This window comes from Equus quagga, chromosome 7 (assembly GCF_021613505.1).
Source record: "Equus quagga isolate Etosha38 chromosome 7, UCLA_HA_Equagga_1.0, whole genome shotgun sequence".
In the NCBI taxonomy this organism is placed as follows: domain Eukaryota; kingdom Metazoa; phylum Chordata; class Mammalia; order Perissodactyla; family Equidae; genus Equus; species Equus quagga.
This window is the reverse complement of record NC_060273.1, coordinates 31197661-31207536: the sequence shown is the minus strand read 5'-3', so window position 1 is coordinate 31207536 and position 9876 is coordinate 31197661. Positions and strand designations below refer to the sequence as shown.

General features: G+C 56.4%; 1 protein-coding gene across 1 annotated transcript in view; it reads left to right on the top strand.

The window, feature by feature from the left end:
* IQCE (IQ motif containing E) overlaps positions 1-4876 on the top strand; it is a 56350-nt gene extending 51474 nt beyond the window's left edge. The window contains exon 27 of the transcript XR_006889373.1: positions 3983-4876. The gene's annotated coding sequence lies outside the window, so the exon portion shown is untranslated. The remainder of the gene's footprint in view (positions 1-3982) is intronic.
* Positions 4877-9876: the final 5000 nt, after the last annotated feature.

The window sequence follows — 9876 nt, the reverse complement described above, 5'->3', positions numbered from 1 at the left end:
CAGCCAATGAGAAACGCCACAGCTCAGCCAATGAGAAACCCCACAGCTCAGCCAATGAGAAACCCCACAGCTCAGCCAATGAGAAGCCGTTGCTGCCCTGATCTGTTACTGTCCCCCAGGGGCCTTTCCTTTAGAGCAGCCCCTGCCTACTCCCCGTTTTTTCTCCGTAAAAGTAGCTCACTGCTTTGTTCTCCAGAGTTGCCTATGGTTTGCCATAGCATGCGTATCCCAAATTGCGGTTATCTTGTCTGTTCCCTGATAAACTCATTTTGAGATAAAATAACAGGCAAATTTGCTTTTTAAGCTGACACACACATACACAAACACATACACACAAACACAAATGCACACACACCTACACAGGCAAACAAGCCCACGAACACAAATATGCACACGCAAACACACAGAAAAGTACCCATACACAAAACACAGTGCAAACACACACATGCATGCACACACACATATTCTCACACAAATGCACACACAAAACACGTGTATACAAATATACAGTTACAAACAATATCAACATAGGTGCACACACACACAAAAACACACACACACGCAAACTCTAAACTCAGGCCATCTTGAGTGATATAAGGCGCCTCCATTTTTTCAAAGAGAAGACCACAAAAAAGAAAAGGTGTGACCAAGTAGAAAATATGAACGTTTTATTGTGGTTGAAATTATCAGATGCCAACTTCTTAGTTAATTGCATTAATTTGGTCATACGTACGTATTTAAAATCAGACATAAAGTAAGACATTCATCGGTGCTGTGAACTCACGTCGGTATCTATGTCGCCCCATTTTGAATCATCTAACACAGTTTCCCACGCACGGCATCCTGACTTCCGTCGAAGCTGTGTGAGATTCACACGGTGATTAACAATCCACATAGGATGTGTCGTCTTTGGAAATTTTCTTCCCCACCTCCGAGGACCCGCGTGAGGACCTTAGGACCACGTGTCGAGGTGGTGGTGGTTTCTGCCCTGGGTGCCACTGTCCGTATTTCCAGAATATAACCACCGGCTGTATTTTTAAAGTGATTTTCTGTAGGCTGACACCCAGTGCTTGCAAATGCGAGGCTCTACTCCTGGAATAATGACTAAATCTAGTTACATTTCTTTCTTACAGTTATTTAGCTGACTCCCTCAGGCGGCTTTGATGAGCGTTGCTTCTGGCCCTTGGGCTGCTGTCCCAAACAGTATGTGGCTGTCCCAGTAAAGTGACTGAGAGACCATGGCATGAAGTGCTTTGTAAGGGCTTATCCTCTTTTCCAAAGGATAATTTTTTGGGCAAAATCCTCCTCTTATATTTGAACTGGCCTGGAGTGAAACAAAGGCCCTGCTCACCCCATGCTGCTCCCATCCCCAAAACACCCCGACCTCAGCCTCCTGGACCCCCACTCCCGTGCCAACCTTGGCTGCCCCCCGACCCGGTCTCCCTCCTGCCTGAGGCCGACCCCGACCCCTCCAACCCTTTCCATCTCCCCGGGTCCTCCCGCCTCAGACCACTTCCTTCACATCTAACACATTCTTCAAGAAGAGAGGAAAGTATAGAGCAGACCCACGCTGTCCCCAATCCTTTTACCTGGAAACAGCCAGTCTTGAGATCTGGTAAATGTCATCGCAGACCCCTCTCTCTGCATTTACGTACAGAAGGATGGAAGGAAGGACAGGTAGATAAATCCTACACGGAAATAACTTTGCAATCATATGAAAAAAGACGGACACCTGCTATTGTGGTTTTTAAATATCACATTTCATTTTCCTTGAATTCAACAGAAGAAAAGGGAACCTGCAGGAGCTGCTGAACTGCTGAGCTCACGCAGGCCTTGCGTCTCCGAGCTCTGCCTTATGTGTTCATGCTCTTCTTAGACCTTACAGCACAGAGATTTCTTCTGTCCTTCGTAGTGTCTTCTGACAGTCTGAGTTGTCTGTCTGTCTGCCGTAAACGGTGTGTCTCATATCCTCCATCTCATGTATCGTGTTTTCATACTGCTTATGCCTCGGAGGGCAGCTCTCCCTCTTATTTCCTCTGATAAAGGGTGAGTTCTACTCCCCACCTTCTCTGGGCCCGGCTGGGATTCCATCGAGCTGGGATTTAGGGCAGAGGCTGCCCCTCGGACCTGTCCTGTAGCCTGAGCACGGGCGGGGGTACAAGGACTCGGTGGGCTCCCGGGTGCATCCTGAGCTGTTTCTCTGCCTAGAACCACGCTGAAGGTTTCCGATTGTCCCCCAAGAGGGCATTATGGAGCTTTGGAAAACTGCATCGTGCAGCTGTGAGGTCTAGGAACATTCCAGAACATTCTGGAACATTTCTCTAGCCTACCAACTCACCCCTGCAGTGAGTTCTTTGCAACTCAGGAGAAGTCCTGGCAAAAACTGTCAGAACTCTGTGGACTTTTCTTCTTTCCTCATTGCTTCTGGAGGACTAGGGACCGAGTCCTTCTGGAATCTTCTAATTTTTTCCTTGCACACTACTTTTCAAAGTCTGTGACCTACGAGTGCACCCCGTTCCTCATTTGGTTACTGCTGGTGGAAGCTTGATTCCTGTATCTGGTCCTTCCTCCTCCTGTTGGTGCTGAGCGGACGTTCTCTGCCCGGGGCTCACCCCTCCATCTTTGCCCCACCCCCCGCGGGGGCTTAAACACGCTCAGGTGTCTCCCGTTGGAAACCCAACGCGCGCTGCCCTTGGCTTTCCGATGTCTCAAGCTTGTCTATGAGCCTCTCTCTTCCCCCTTCCCACTCGCTGCTCAGCCTGCATCTGGCTTCTGGTCCCCTCCCACAAAACCTCAGTCTCCTACGTTGCGGCCACTGCTACTCGACTGGCCGTCGCATCTTGGAGTTCCTTCAAGCTCGCCCTGGAAGCCGTGTGCTCCGCTCAGACAAGCTCACGCACACCTCTGGCTTGGGTTGTTCCTGCCATGCAGGTGATTGCAAATCTGTCCCCTTAGCCCACTGTCTTCCGGGCTCCAGGCCTGGCTGTCCAGCCGCCTCCTTATCATCTCCTTTTCGATGTCTCGAAGACATCCACATCAACTTGTCCAAAATTATGCTCCCCAAGCTCACACCCATTAGGATGGCTGCTATCAAAATAGAAAATTAAAACAAAACCACAGGTGTTGGTGAGGATGTGGAGAAACTGGAAGCATCGTGCACTGTTGCTGGCAGCGCAAGATGGCGCAGCTGCTGTGGAAAAGTCTGGCGGTTGCTCAGAAACTTAAACAGAATGACCACATGATCCAGCAGTTCCGCTTCTGGGCATAAACCCCAAAGAATTCAAATCAGGGACACCCACCTTCATACAGCACCATTCACAACAGTCAAAATGTGGAGGCAGCCCAAGCATCCATGAGTGGAGGGATGGATAAAGAAAATGCAGTCCATCCACACAGTGGACTATGGTTCAGCCTTAAAGAGGAAGGAGAGTCTGACACCTGCTATGACGTGGATGGACCCTGAAGACATCATGATAAGTGAAATAAGCTGGTCACAAAAGGACAGATCCTGTATGATCCCTTTCATATGAGCACCCAGTAGTCAAGTTCACAGAAGCAGAAAGTAGACGGTGGGGCCGGGGGCTGGAGGAGTGCGACGGGGGTTAGTGTTTAATGGGGACAGAGTTTCAGTTTGGGAAGATGGAAAGTTCTGGAGACGGGTGGTAGTGTTGGTTGCACAAAAATATGAATGTGGTTAATGCCACAGGACTGGACCCTCTAAAATGGCTAAGATGGTAAATTTTATGTTATATATATTTTATTGCAATGAAAGAAATTTTTAAATGACAGTCCCAGTTCTCTCCTCACAAGCACGTGCACCCTCAGGGCCCCTCATCTGCCCATCGTCGTGTACACGGGCCAGAGCCTGGAGGGGCCCATTCGTGGCTCTCTCCCTCCCTCATCACCATCTCCAGTCCATCAACAAAAAGTCCTATTGATTTAACCTCCTAAATATGGCCCACATCTGTCTGTTCCTCTCCAGGTCCATCCCTGCCCACGACAGCCCAACTGCCATCTCAGCCTCGCCTGCGTGGCCACACCCCCTGGACCCGTCAGCCCAGACTCGCTTTGGCCAGGCCCCATCCACTGCCCGCTGCAGCCGAGGTTCGGGGGCGGCCAGGAACGTGTGAGGGGTGCGCTGGGGAAGTTGCCTTGCTCTACAAGAGCCGGCAGCCCCGGGGCCCTGGAGACGCCCACTGGACACAGCTGGAGTGTCGCAGATCCCCTCGGGGCCTCCTGTGCCCCCTGGTGTGACAGCTCACAGCACCGGGAGTCTCCTTTGTAGCCCTGGCCAGTCAACGGCGTAGTGACCTGACTGCTGTCTGACTCCCCCTTCAGACTCCCTGAGATAAGCTCCATGCTGAGTTCGTGGTGCTCACTGCTGTTCCCAAGATCTGCCGCAGCACCTGGTACACAGTAGGCGCTCAATAACTGCAGAATGAGCACATGAAGGGCTTGGCAGCTCCATGGTGAGGTGCCTACCTCCCTCCATCAGAGCTCTTCCATTGTACCATCTGTCCCCCACTGGCCCACAAGCCCCTTGAAGAAAGTGGCCATACGATTCGTGTGTATACACTTGGCACATGGAAAGTGCTTGACGCATAGCAAGCAAAGGATTCGACCAGCCTCCGAAGATGGGATCTCAGAGGCAGCCTCGGCTCTCCTTTCTCAGCCCCCTGGCCCCCATCAAATTGGGAACCAAGTTCTGTCCACTCTGTCTCAGTGGAGTCCTCAGAGTCTCAGCCCTCCTCCCCGCCCTTCCATTGGTTAGGTTTGGGTCTGGCTGGAGTGTGAGAACACCCCAAATCACGGTAACCCAAACAAGTGAGAAGTTCCCCAAATCCCAAGGGAATCAGTATGGGAAAGGTATGGTGGATGCACGATCTTCAAAGACCCACACTCTGTCGTTCCTTCACTCCATGAGCGCAAGGCTTCATGGGCCAAAATGGCTGCTTGAACTCCAGCCATAACATATGCATTCCAGCCAGCAGGAAGGAAGGAAGAAGGGGGCATCCCCTCACTTGAAGACACTTCCACTCTCATCCCATCGGTTAGAACGTGGTCACTTGCACATCCAGCTGCAAGGGAGCCTGGAAAAAGTTGTTTTTATTCTAGGTGGCCATAGACTCAATAAAAACGGGAGGGTCTCTTACTAGGGAAGAAGAGAAGGAAAGATCCAGTGGGATGGCCAGCACCCTCCTCCCTCTTCCTCTCCTCCCTCCTGGCCCCCCGGATTCTAGAGTCCGGCCCTTTGGTCCCCCCTCCCCACACCGCCGTGGTGGTCCTTGGTTAAGAAGCAGTGTAAACACAGTCCTCCTCCTGCCCAGCAGACTCATTTCGCTTCCACGCGGCACCCTGGATTCCCTCCATGCCCCGGCTTGGCACACCTTCCCCCACTGGGCCTGACCCCTCCCCGCTCCTCCAGCCACGCACGGCCCTTTCCAGAACCCACGAGGCTGTTCCCCGCCTCCCGCTGGCCCCCTTGCACGTGCTGTTTCCCCGCCAGGAATGTCCCTCCACTGAGCCAGCCCACAGGGCCCCCGGCTGAGCGGCTCTTTGGGATCAGCCTCTCCTTTCCTTGTGTTCTCACACCCCGAGCTCACTTCATCTGTTTTCACATTTACCGCACGTCCGCAAGGCAGCGGGCTCGCAGAGAGGGAGCCGCGTGCACAATCGCGAAGTGCGGGCTGAGCAAATCCCCCCAATCCACCAACGTCCCCCTGCCCAGCGCAGGGTCCCAGGCGGGCAGGCCCGTGGCTGGGTGCTCCCTGCCAGGGGGCCCAGGAGAGAGGCGGGGAGGTCCAGGGGCATGGAGTGGGGAGGGGCAGCGGCCAGGGGACCCGGAACATGCTGCCCGCCCCCCTAGAAGAGGGAACGAGGGGCTGAGCGGGTGGGGAGGGGCGTCTTCCTGCCAAGGGAACCATTGCACCCACCCCCCCGCCCCCCGCCATGGAAATAGCAGGAGGCAACTGGGGCTGCAGGTGGAGCCGTGGGGCTCAGGAGGGAAGCAGAGGCCTCGTCGGGGGGCTGCATGTTCTGCCGGGGAGCTTGGCCCTCTCTCGCTCGCCCTGGGAGCCGTGGGAACCTGGAAGGGCTGCTGGCAGGAGAATGACACGGTGGGATTTGCATTTCAGAAGGTGGAAGGCCTGGCTGGCAGCTGGGAGGTGGCACAATGGCTGGCAGGCTGGTGAGCAGCCCTGTGGACGCTGCCCGCCCCGCAGTGCCCACTGGAGCCCAGTGAAGCCCCCCCTGCAGAGAGGAGCGGCTCAGGGCGTCCCAGGGCCCCCGGGGGAGGGGCAGGCGGCTCCAGGCCAAGAGGCGGAAGAGGCCTGGCAGGCGGGGAGCAGCCTTAGATGGAGAGCACATTTGCAGCCATCGAGCGTGTTCCCAGGCCCTGCCGGAGCAGAAAGGGGTGGCTTGGGGGGGCTGCAGGGTTGAGGCCCCGGCTGAGGTCCCGGGCAGACCACAGGGTGAGCCGGTGGGATCTCTTGTCCTGCCACATGCCCCCACCCGTGCTGCAGGGCCAGCTGGGGTGTCTGGGGAGGAAAGGGCCCCTGGACCCTCAGTCAGCAGGACCGAGGTCGGCTGAGGGGCCCAGCCGGCCCATGCTGGCCGGGGGCCTGCAATGAGCCTCAGTTGCCCCATCTGTAAACAAGGGAGTGATGACAGTGTGTCTCGGGGGGGCTGTGAGCCGGTGGCCAGAGGGGGCCTGTGCCAGCCAGGAAAGCTCTCTGAGAGCACGGTGATGTCTGTTCCAGAAGCATGCACGGAGCCCCCATCAGGACCCTGCTGTGGTCACCTCGTCATCGTGGCCTTGCTCCTGCCCTGCCCTGTGCCTGCCCTGTACCCCTGGGACACCACGCCAGGGGCAGATATGGGTGCCTTTGGACTTAGTCCTCAGGCCCTGGGAGCCAGGGAGGGGCCAGGAGGGGAGGTGCAGTCAGGTTCCTCCCCAGAGACAGAGGAAGGGAGAAGAAGCTCAGGGCAAAGGACACGGCCTTGCTGCCCCCAGCACCTGTGACCTCAAGGGGGCACTTCCTTTTCTGAGCCCAGGCTCGGATGGCATTTCCCTCAGTGGGGGAGGGGGTCTCCAGGGCTACCCAGGGAGGGAGGCCTGGCGGACCCCGATTCCCTGGACCCCGCCCTGACTGGCGGAACAGGCCCGGTGGGTGAGGGGACGAGGTTTGTCGGAGCCCGGCTCTGAATCTGAGGACCCGGGGACCCCCACGTGGGGAGGCAGTGGCTGGCCTCCACCCAGGAGAGGCAGAGACGCAGTGGCTGCAGGGAGAGTGACAGCCACCCCCCCTCCCCGAGGGGACTTGGGCGGGTCACATGAGGGACGGGTCACAGTGAGGCAGGAGGCTGGGTTACAGCTACAAACATCCTCTTTCCAGCGTAATCCTGGCAACTCCCCAGGGAGGGAAGTGTGACTGTCCCCCTCTGGCAGACTGGGAGAGCGAGGCTGGAAAGCTGCCCGGTGGAAGGGTCTCCCCTCTTGGAAGGGGAACAATGTCACCAGGCAGCTCAAGCCGGAGAGCAGCTGGCAGGGCTCAGGAGAGGGAAGCGAGAGTCTGGCCCTCCCCCGGCCCCAGGCGGCGGGAGGGAGATGCCTGCCCGGGCTGCTGGCCTGCTTCTGAAAGTCCCAAGAAGGCGTCTTTTCTCCCCAAGCGCGGGGTAGTGCCATTGGCAGTCCATCCTTCGAACAGCTGCCCGGCCCCCTTTGTCACCAACGCGGATCCCAGTCCCCAGAGGGCCGGAGACCCTCCCGCTGTTCCCGGAGATGGAGATGAGGCTCTTGAGGCTGCCAGGAGGGGACCACGTGCTCCTCAGCCTCCACGAGCCCCTCTCCCAGCCGCCCGCATCCAGACCCCTCCCCTGCGCCCACCAGGGAGGGAAGGAATTTATTAGCTGAGCAAAAACATCCCTGAGAGCTCCAGAACTTTAAGAAATCTCACCCCATTTTGGAAGTCCACGGAATCAAATGGCCACAGCCGCGGCCCCGTGTGCACACCTCCCCGTGTCTGTGCTTTGTCCGGTCCTGCCTGTTGCCTCTGGGCTTGGCCGTGACTGGCTTTGGCCAGTGGGGCCCTATTAGATGGGACACAAGCCGACCAGCGCTCAGGCTTCAGGGCATGCTGGCCTGCCTCCCCGCGACGCTGGGTGAAGAAGCCCCAGGTGGCCACCTGGAGCCACATGGCCCACTGAGTCAGCACCACCCAGATGGCTGGGGCCGTCTGAGACCATCGGCCCCAGCGAAGCTGCCACGCGGCTGCAGGTGCATGCGTGACTCTGGGCGACAGCAGGAAAGAAACTGCCAGCTGAGCCCAAGCCACCAAGCACCAGAGTCAAATACAGTGGTTGCTGTTTTAAACCACTAAGTTTGGGGGGTGGTTCATTATGCACCGGTAGATGACTCATATATCAGCCTTTTAAAAATACATCACTCAGTGCCGTAGTGGTTAAGCTTGTGCGCTCCGCTTCAGCAGCCCGGAGTTCACAGGTTCGGATCCTGGGTGCAGACCTAGCACCTTTCATCAAGCCACGCTGTAGCAGCGACCCACAGAAAATAGAGGAAGATGCCCACAGATGTCAGCTCAGCGACAATCTTCCTCAAGCAAAAAGAGGAAGATCGGCAGGGGCCAGCCCAGTGGCACAGCGGTTGAGTGCACACGTTCCACTTCAGTGGCCCGGGGTTTGCCGGTTCAGATCCCGGGTGCGGACACCGCACCGCTTGGCAAGCCATGCTGTGATAGGCATCCCACATATAAAGTGGAGGAAGGTGGGCACGGATGTTAGCTCAGGGCCCGTCTTCCTCAGCAAAAAGAGGAGGATTGGCAGCAGTTAGCTCAGGGCTAGTCTTCCTCAAAAAAAAAAAAAAAAAAAAGAGGAAGATTGGCAACAGATGTTAACTCAGGGCCAATCTTCTTCACACAAAAGAAAAAATACATCAGTCGGTGGGCTGTGCTGGAGAGAGAGTTAGACCAGAAATTTTAAAAAGACAGGGGTTTCCATCACCTAATTCTCTGAGCTCTTGTTTCCTCGTAAAGTGAGGATGGTGGTCATCTGTCTCGCGCGAGGATTGAGACTCTGGCCGTGCAAGGGCACCGTGGCTACTCAGAGTTAGCCTCAGCCAAAAGCCTGAGGGCCCAGTCCCCAAGACTGCCTCACCTCTGCCACCCATCGCAGGTCTGGAGAGTTCTCCAAACCACCCTGAGACTCGATCATTTCCTAGAAGGACTCACGGAAGTCACTGAAGGCTGGCACAGTCAGAGTTACGGTTCATTACGACACGGGATACAGACTAACATCAGCCAAACGAACAGCTCCAGGCCACAGAGTCTGGGAGGGTTCCATACAAGAAGCTGCCGTTGTCGTCAGGATGGGTGACCCTCCGGCACTGACGTGTGACCAAACCCAGAGTGTTGCCAACGGGGGACGCTTGCCCCGGCTCCAGTGTCCCGGCTTTTCCATTACAGAGGCACAGTGGGTTGATTCACAGATCGCCGACATCGCTCCCGGGTCAACTGGTGCTGGTGACCCAAAGCCCCATCCTCAATCACTAGGCTGGTCCCTCTGGTGTGGCTAGCCCCGTCCCCAACAAGGACTCGCCTATCAGTCGAGACACAGGTCTCCTCCTGCGGTGGGGGCAAAGGTCAGACCTCAGTCTGCGCTGGGCCACGTTTGTCACCGCACAGGGGCCCGTGGTGCCTGCCAGAGGGTGACACTGTCTCCAGCTTCCTGGCTCGGGACGCTGGGAGGGCTGCTTAGTTTCCTCGTCTGTAAAATGAGGGAGGTGATTCTCCCTCGCAGGCTGTAAAGATCAGCCGTCGGGCCCAGGGTCTGGGGTGTCTGTGCAGACGTGCATGCTCGTGCACG